Raw genomic sequence first — 10,810 nt, forward strand, 5'->3', positions numbered from 1 at the left:
CCTACGGGAAGTTAATAAATCTTATGAATAAAATATAACAATATAGAACAAAACATATTTTTATAATTAAATTTAACAATAATTTTTTGTAGATTTTTTTTTTCTTATATTGAATTTTTTCCATTCTCTTTCGTATTTTATATTTGTTAAGTTAGATTTTATGATCTGTTTAATCTTCATCCAAAAGGACAAGAAATACATGTCACAATCTTACCCCAAAATTTGTCACAACCAGACCCAATGCACATATTAAAATAAAAATTATCATTATGGGTGAGCTAAATTATCTAAGAAAAAACTAATTACTGGTAAATAACTAATGATGTTCAAGTTACAGCAAAATAGCCAAAAGTCTGTTGTGTTATTGTGTTATATAAATTCGAACATGAAAACTTATTTTTGAATCTTGCGTCTTTTCGAATCTTTTTTGAAATGCGGTCTGCAGATCATGTTCACTTAAGGCACTGTCTGAAAGCAGTGATAAAAACTTCATGATGAAAAATCATTTTTTATCTTCCTCCATTTGAACCCAATCTCAAAATCCGTTAAGTTTAGCTATTATGAGGAATGTCACTACCGTACCCTGGCACAACCGTACTCAGTCTCCCCTACTGAACATAGTCAGGTAGTTGTTTGTTTGATATGTGTTATTTATTGTGATATAATGTGTTTTGATATGTATTATCTATTGTGATATAAACCCTTCATTAAAAATCTAATGCACACTGTGTTATATGTATAAATGTGCAAACATGAAATGCAGAATAAATCAAAGCACGTGATTTTCATTATTTCATCGCATGATGGTCTTCTATAAACTTCCGTGACATTTACATATTTCCGTAATCATTGTATCAGGACACTTTTAACGATCATTTGCACAATTAAACGAATCTATATATATACTATAAATATAAATTTATATTTGCAGCTCATAATTTCAGGAAAAGTCAAATAGGAGGATTTATTATATCCATAGTTTTACAATGGAATACCACACGATACTTATGTGATTAATACCGTCTATTAATAGTACTTTGTATTCAGAATATGCGAATATTACATTTATTCCAAATGGTTTTGCTATTCCGCATAAAAATACTAGTTAAAACTAACCTAAAATAAATCAATTGTAAAAAATCATATGAAACATTTTGTTTATGTATATATAACAATAACGAACGATAAGTTATTTAGAATCGGGCAGTAACACCAAGTAAAAAAACTGAAGTAGTTTTGAAATACTTTATTTATCCATATGTTTCGGTCTTCTTCGAGACGGTCATTCAGTGGAAAAACTAAAAGATTTTATATGATGTAGGGAGAAAATAATATAAAGTTATAGAACTTATGTATAAATTATTATACTTATATAAATACTTACAGAAAATTAATTATACAAAAATACACTACACTATTACACTACGATAAACCAAGCTATTAATAACTGGAACATTTAAACTAATTATTTTTTAACAATTTTTGGTTACATTTTAGTGTGTACAGATTAACTAACGTCTAAATACTGATTGAATTGTGTTTACAAATTTTGCGAAAGTGTAAAAAGACTGGCAAACATATGTTTTTAGTAAAATAATAAAATACACGCTTCATTCAGATATGGTGTTGTTTTAAAAAATGGTCAAGGATTATTTTATAGTCATTGCAAAGCGAATTGTTGTCCAATCTGTTATTTATGGCCATGTCGTTGTGTAAAGATATTAGGCATCCTTCGCTAAATCTTCTTTTAAATAAATTATTTTCGAAATGTAAGATCGTGGGATTGGAAAAATCAATGTTAGGTTTGAGCTGATTAATGTGATCCGTTAGTTGTGTTTTATTCTGGTTATTATTTTCGGAGTTGTTTTTATGTTGTGATGTTCTTTTGTGCAAGTTTTGACTAGTTCCACCTATGTAAACGCAATTACAATCTAGGCAATTGAGCTTATAAACTAGATTACTTAGGATTCTTGGGTTAAATTTTGATTTTAATTTTGTAAAAAGAGTTGAAAGGGTGTTTTTGGAAGAAAAAACTACTCTAATATTATTTTTACTAAAAAGTTTTCTATAGTATATTGAATAATTTGTAAAGGATAACACAGAATGCTAATTTAGGTTTCCATATTTTAAATTTTAAATTATAACACACTGATGATGAAACAAGCCTAGTCTCGAAACGTTTGTGAAATTATTATTTAATAAATAAGTGCAAAAAAGAGTTTTGTTTGTTCATATTTCTAAATTAATATATATAATTTAATAAAAATAAATTTAATAAAAATTTAACAAATTTAAAATTTTTGAAAATTTTTCCATGCTATTTCCGTACAAAACTTTGATTGAATTGCGCTCTATCTAAACGTTAATATTAAGAGCTAAAACTTTCAGAGAATTGTTTTTTATCAATTTGGAACCATTTGACCCCTTGGGAGCAAGGAATTTCGAAAATGACCATTTTAAGGACCACCCTATATATATATATATAAAAATAAAATTCAATATTTATTTATTTACTGTCGACGTTTCAGAACTAGGTACATTACATCTTCAGGACATCTGTCAAGAAACATGATCTTGATAAGATTTAAGCAAACAATATGTTTAAGAAAAGAAAATGGATTTTTTATTTAATAAATTAGTTGAAAAAATAATAATGTACAGAAATATGATAATATGATCAAAATGAAAATGATAAAAATAAATGAGTAGATGAAGTTATGGAAAATTTTAAGAAAAGGTTAATGACAAAATAGAATGAATTACCTGTATGTTTGAATATACGTTAGCACTTTTTCACTAAAAAAGATTTTATCAAAAATTGAATTTATGAGTTATTTTTCAGCCGAATAGGTAAATTTTGTAAATCAAAATTACTATAAGTTCTATCTTTTTTAAAAATTATTATTTGAAAACCAAACAATATTATTCTCTCGATGTTATGAGATCGGCTGTTGTAAACGAACTAACTAAATATCTGAGTCATACGCTAACACGTGTAAACCCTTGAGAACTGTAAGATTGTATGTGTGTGTTTTTATATGTTAGGATGTGAATACTTGAAATATTGATTTTAAATGGAAGTCGATATTAATTATTTGTCAAAAAGTGTAAAAAATTTAAATAAGAATCATGTAATAGATTATGATCAGATCTAATGTTGACACTATTAGAAACGTTCATAAGAATAAGACAACTTTCCGCAAATAATCTCCTAAAGATGCAACTTTCATGATATAAGATCTTTGACTGAAATTAAACGAGTGGGTGTTTTCAATAGAGTGCTGTACTAGGGTACTTTTGAATTTTTTTTGTTTATGGTGGACCACACTTAGTTCATGTTGTCTCATTCTTTTGTGTACATATTGTGCTTGGGATGTGTGTGAATTTGGATTCTTATTCAAAACTCTACAAAATATATACAAATCCAAGACTCTACCATTTATATATATATATATATATATATATATATATATATATAATTTAGTTGTTGATTTTGATGATGAGATATATAAGTAGTTCTTGTGGGGCGATACATCAAAGAATAAAAAGCAAAGATTTATAAATTAATCTTTAATTCCAACCGTTTCGACATTCAATTTAATGTCATCATCAGTGGATCTAAAAACAGTATGAAAAATTAGTATATCTAGGTAATTATAATATATGTGGATTGGTATAGTAACTATAAATATAAGAGAAAAATTAACAAAACAGCAACACTTAACAACAAACAAAATATAAAAGCTAGAAAAGGTAATAGAGACTAGATATTAAATAAATAAAAAAGAAAAATAATATAGGCATAAATATATAAGTACACATATATACATATTCATATAAACCTACGCATATATATATATATATATATATATATATATAAATATATATATATACGATATATAAATATATATCGTATATATATATATATATATATATATATATATATATATATATATATCAGTGGCGTAACTATAGGGTGACGTGGGTGGCAAAATGCCACGGGCCCCCGACCTAAGGGGGCCCCGGCCCAGGAAACCGCGAACTCGGAAATACATTTTTAAATTGTACATAAATTTTATTTCTCTTGAAATTTATATTTTATATGTTTTAAGTTCAAAATCGAAGTTAATTATTCAACCAAGCTTAACTTACATTCGGCCGAATATCGAATAGCCGAATATCAGTGGCGTAGCGTGCCTTCGCAGGGCCTCGTATCAAAATTTGTTTGGGGGCCCCCTTAAGAAGCAATTTTTATCACAAAATATAAAAATAGAAGAATAGTTATTTATCATTCTAATGATTTTTCTATCTAATTATCTATAATTTTCTGAATTTTTCATAAATGGTTTCTGATAAAAATATTCTCCCCTTAGCTTTTTTTGAAAAATTTAATTGATCTTTAGATTTTCTAAAGTTTCTGTCTCTAGGAACAATAGTGACCGGTCTGGTAGAAATTTCTGTCCTAAAGTTTTTACGTATTTTTTTTTAATTTTAATATTGAATATCATCGTAAAGCATTACAATTAGCTTACAAGTTGAAGTTGAATACCTCTCAAGGTTGATAACAAAATGAGATGCTAACTACGTCCAAATTATTTAATTTTTTATAAATCATTGTTTTGCTTTAGAGTTTTCATCAATTTCAGCTTACGCTCGTTGGGCCTCTCTGGCTCGGGGCCCCGTATTTTTGATACGGCTGATACGGCGTTAGCTACGCTCCTGCTCAATATTCAAAGAATACATTATTGTTATAGTTATGTCATTTAATATTAATCATTTAACGGCTACGTGCATGAGTTATATGTATATACAATGACATCATTCATTATTATTCGTTATTCAATCAAAGCCTTTAGTAAATAAAGAGCTACCTTAGGTTTTTTATCGCAGAAAATACAAACATTATTTTTGGTTTTGAAAATTAAAAGTTTACTTTCAGAAGCAGATTATATTTCTGACACGTGGACTCCGACTCTTTCTTAATTTTATTTATTATAATCGGTTCAACACATTCTAAACGAAAGGATTTTAATTCGTTTTAGAACACATCCACTAGTTTCTTCATATTTTTTCGCGTTTTTGAACAGTTTATGAATTTTTAATTATATTGGCCATGATATAAAAAGATGGAATATTTTATCGAGATTTGAATCTAATAACAAAATAACATTAAAAATATTTAAGCTTACTAGAGTTTGCAAAGTACAATTATTTAATTATTGGTTTTTCATTGTAATATTTTACTATCGACGCAGCATCTAAAGCGCTATAATCTAAAACCACCGATCTTTCAAATGCTATAAATATTTAAACATTTGTTAAGAATTAGAAAATTATTGACGTGAATTTGGAAATTTAAAATTAGACGCGACTACTGTAGTAGAAAAATCAATCTCATTTTAAAACTCGTCACAGGAAGGTAATACCCTATTTTGACAAACTTTGGGAATTCATATTCAAGATACTGAAAGTTTGTTCAAAGTGATATTTGTTCAAAGTGTCGAGTATTGGACATTATTATTAAACAAATTGAATCTTGTTTCTTCCGATGAATTAATATGTTCCAACATTTGAGCTCGAGCAACCGAACTGAACGGATCGGAGCGACTAGTAAGTACAATAATCAGTCTGCATCGAGCATTCGTGCGATACACATCGGTAAATAAATTTACATAATCTGATAAGAGCGAGTGAGTCAGTAAGTGAACAATGGAATCTGGCCAGTACGGCCAGGAAAGTGACGACGATGACAGTGGTCATCATGATTTTGAGGATTGTGAATTGAATCCAGTTGATAACAGAATTACGTCAATAGAAGAGTTTGAATACGAAATGGATGACATTAGTGATTATGAAATAAATGATTTGGATAATAATATTAATGAAACAAAAGTTAGTGAAATTAATTTAGTTAAAAATTGTGAATATAAAAAAAGTAATAAGAAAAGTATTAAAAAGGGAGTAATAGATTTTAGAAAGAAAAGAAGATTGTTAAGTAATAAAATATTTGATAAGAATCGCGAAAAGTTAAGTGTGATAAGGAAAAAAGGTGAAATTGAAGTACAAGTTAACAAAACACGTTTAGAGAAAACTAATAATGATGGAATTAATGAAAATGATGTAAATATCGATTGGGCAAGTGAAGTAAATGAAGAAATGGATAGTAATTTAAATAAAAAAACCTATGAAGAGGAGTTTTTCTATTATGATGAAAGGAACGAAGGTCCATTTGTTATATATGCAGAATCAAAAGATAAAAATTTGGGTAGACTACATCCAATGGCGTTAGGAAGAATTTTACATACAAAAGTGTCAAGTGTTAGTAATAAGATAAGTAATGTTGCAGCTATAGGTATAAATAAAATAAAAATATGTTTTAATGATTGGAAGAGTGCTAATACAGTGGTAAAACAGAAATTACTGGACGAGTATAATATTAAAACTTATATTCCGAAGCATAAAACTACGAGAATAGGTATTATATTTAATGTAGACCCAGAGATTGAAGAAGATGAAATCATGAGTTGCATTAAAACGGATGTTGAAATTATTAAAGTGAAGTGTATTAAAAATAAAAAGGCATATAATAGCAGCTATAAAACACAAAGAGTGAAGATTTGGTTCAGGGGCAGTTATCTTCCAGAAAATGTATTTATTCATTCAGTAGCTTGCGAGGTTCAACCTTTTATTGAAAATGTTATACAGTGCCACAAATGCTGGAGGTTCGGCCATATTCGTCTTCAGTGCCAGGGCAGGCAAAGATGTAGAAAATGTTCGGATGAACATGATGTAAAAGAATGTGTGAGCCAAATAGAAATATGTGCTTTATGCCGAAATAATCATCAAGCGAATGATAGAAATTGTCAAACATATTTATATAATAAAAAATTAAAGGAGTTGAAAGCATATCAGAATATTTCTATAAGTGAAGCTAAGCAAATATTGCGTAAGAGAACATATGCAGATATAGTACAGACCAAATTTTATAACAGAGATTATCAAAATGTATTTCCTTCATTAATTAAACAATCAGATAATCAATTAAAAAGATTTAATAATAACAAGTTTGAAATGTTAAATCATATTAAAGAAAAAGAAGTAGAAATTAATGAAGAAAATATATTGAAAATTAGAAAACCTAAGCACACGACATTAAGAATTGAAGGAAGACAAAAAAGAATAAATGCAGAAGAATACAAGGAAAGGAGAAAGGAAGTAACGAAATACAATAGTGAAGAAAATAACCCAAATAAAAATGAAGATGAAAAAGAAAAAAAAAAGAAGATGAAGCAACAATTCAAAGAAATTTTTAACAAAATAAGGCACAGATTAAGTTATAAAACAGAGATAAACACAGAGAATATATGGACAGCCCTGGAAGAAGAAATAGAATCATTGTGTACTGAAAAAGCAGTGATGGAAACTAATAAAATAGGCAATGTTATTGAAGATACAGGTACGGAATAATAGTTTAGAATATAATAAATTCAACAACAAAACAATTATGGCAAGTAGAGTTATTATGGAAAAAAATAAAACTAATATTTTAAATATGAAAAAATTTAAAAATAAAAATATTAAAATTATGCAATGGAATGCAAGATCTTTACCGTCAAATAGAGAAAGTTTAGAAAATTTTATTTATGAAGAAAACATTGATGTTATTTTGATATCTGAGACTTGGTTTAAAATAACTCAGGAATACAAGTTTAAAAATTTTATTATAATTAGAGAAGACAGATTAGATGGAAAAGGAGGAACTGCTATATTGATTAATAAAAATATGAAGTTTAAAGAATATAAAATTAATAGGGAATACATTAATATGGATTTGTGTCAAATGTGTGCTGCAGAAATATTATTAGGAAGTAAGAAAATAGTATGTGTATCATTATATGTTTCACCAAAGGCTAATATTTCAGAAGGGTAATGGAATAGTTTACTGAATGGAATTAAAAAACCCTGTATAATTGGAGGAGATTTTAATGTCCATAGTCAAGCTTGGGGTTGTGACTATGAAGATACAAAAGGACGTAGACTACTGGAAGCGATAGAGGAGAACCAACTTTTTATATTAAACGATAATAATAAAATAATTAGTAATAGAATATGTAAATCAATAGTTGATATTACTATCTGCTCTTCAGACATAGCACATAAAATAGTATGGGATATGTATAATGATGATCTAGGCTCAGATCATTATCCAATAATAATGGAATTAAATGAAAAAAAGATCTTTGATGAAATTACATCTAATAGAAAATGGAGGTGTAGTAAGGCTAATTGGGAGCAATATAGAAAAGAAATTGAAGAGAAAATTGAAACAATTAAGATTTCAAAAAAAGAAATAAATTATGACACTTTTGTGGATATTGTTAATGAAGCAGCAATGAAGAGTATCCCAAAAACTGAAGGAATAGTAAAAAAAAGGATAATAAAACAAATTTGGTGGGATGAAGAATGTAACACCTTAATTAAAAAAAGGAGAGAAGCAGAAAAAAAATATAGGAAAAATATGAACTTAGAAAACTATTTACAATGTAATCTTGTTAAAAATGAGGTAAGAGCAAAGTTAAAGCAAAAGAAAAAAGAAAGCTGGGATAACTACATTAAAACTCTGAACCCAAACACACCAACCAAGCAAATATATAGTATGATTAAAAGATTGAAAAATATTGGAGAAGATACTGAAAAAGAAAATAAAAGATGCGACAACAATTGGATAGATATGTTATTGAATAAAATAGCCCCAATGGGAGTAAAGGATAGTTGTATGAGATTGCAATACTTGAAAGATAAAAACTATATCAAAGAAGTCATGAAACCGTTTAATATATGGGAGATGGACGTCGCAATGAATAGGAGAAAAGACACTGCACCAGGAATAGATAATATTCATTACGTTATGTTATCTGAATTACCAAATATAGGTAAGGAAGTGCTATTAAGATTAATCAATAAGTACTGGTTGGATACACAAATAGTTAGAGACTGGAATAAATATAATATAATTCTCTTTAAAAAGACAAATGGAAATGCAGATAATACAGATAATTACAGACCTATATCACTAGCATCGTGTGTTGCTAAAACCAAAGATTTAATGATAAAAGAAGATTGGAGTGGTTTGTAGAGAAAAATAAAATATTATCTAAAAGTCAATACGGATTCAGAAGAGGGCTGAGTACGAAGGATAATTTATGTAAATTAATGGTTGATATTAATTTGGCATTTTCAAGAAATAATTATGTGGTGGCACTCTTTTGCGATATTAAAGGGGCATATGATAATGTCGTCCCAAGTATAATGTTCCAAGAATTAATTAAAATAGGATTACCATTCCGATTGGTGTCAGCCTTAACATTTAATATATATGAAAGGAATATAATAGTTAAGAAAGATAACAAAATAATTGGTGAAAGAGTAGTGAATAAAGGACTACCACAAGGAGGTATACTTAGCCCATTATTGTATGCTATATATGTAAGAGATATAGATAATATTTGGGTAAGAGGTACGAATATTATACAATATGCCGATGACATACTCATTTATGTAGAACAAAGGGATTTAAATCTAGCGTTTAATATTATGAAGGCAAATATTAAAAAACTTCATGGATGGTTGAGAGATAAAGGCTTGGAACTGTCGGATGAGAAAAGCTCGATAGGGGTATTCACAAGACATAGGTTGAATGATTTACCAACTCATATTAGTACGGAAGAGCATTCAATAGCGGTTAAAAATAGTAATAAATTTTTAGGAGTCAAGTTGGATCAAAAATTGAAATTTAAAGAATGTATACAAGATATTAAAAAGAAAATAGAAAAAAGGATAAACCTATTAAGAGTGGTGAACAAAACATGGTGGGGTGCTCATCCACAAACGAGTTTAGAGCTATATAAAACTTTGATTAGACCAATTTTAGATTATGGTAGCATTGCTTATCACAGTAGTCCACATGTAAAGGTGTTGGATAAAGTACAATATAGATGTATCAGAATATGTATTGGCGCAATGAAATCCACGCCAATAAATGCAATGTTAGTTGAAAGTGGAGAATTACCTCTAAAACTAAGATGGAAATATTTAATCCATAAATATATTTATAAGAAGATATTAAGAAGAGAGCCAAATATTATTAGTGGATTAGAAGAATTGGAAAAATTAATAGAGAATAATAAATTTTGGGATAATAAGCAAAATATTATGGTAGACAGTTTGAATTTCATGAAGAAAACTAATGTTTATAAGATATATGAAAACAACGTTAATCTTAAAAAATTATGGTTTGATGAAGGTAAACAATTTTTTGTCAATATTAATAATGAAGAGACAAATATTATAAACAGTAGAGGATATGAGGAAATCTACACAGATGGCTCTAAAGTAAATAATGAAGTAGGGTGTGCCATGATCCATGAGAAGAAAGAATTTCAAAAATTGATAAAACTACCAGATTTTGTTTCAGTATATACTGCGGAATTAGTAGCTATAGGAGAAGCGGTAAAATATATTAAAAACTTGAACATAAGAAGAGCAATTGTATATACCGATTGTAAAAGTTGTGTAGAAAAATTAATAAGCATAAACAAAAAAAATCTTTTTGAGGAAGCAATTTATACAGAAATTCGAAGCGAGTTAGAAAATATAAAATTGATAGGAAATGAGATAAAAATTACGTGGATCAGAGGACATAATGGAATAGAGGGAAATGAAAAGGTGGATAAATTAGCAAAATTAGCAACGAAACAAGGAGAAAAAATGGACATTATGCTGAAAAGTGATGTGGAAAACATAAGTAAAA

This window comes from Ctenocephalides felis, unplaced genomic scaffold (genome assembly GCF_003426905.1).
Source record: "Ctenocephalides felis isolate EL2017-DRISC unplaced genomic scaffold, ASM342690v1 CF-g0.4_SCAFFOLD_01886, whole genome shotgun sequence".
NCBI classification, from domain to species: domain Eukaryota; kingdom Metazoa; phylum Arthropoda; class Insecta; order Siphonaptera; family Pulicidae; genus Ctenocephalides; species Ctenocephalides felis.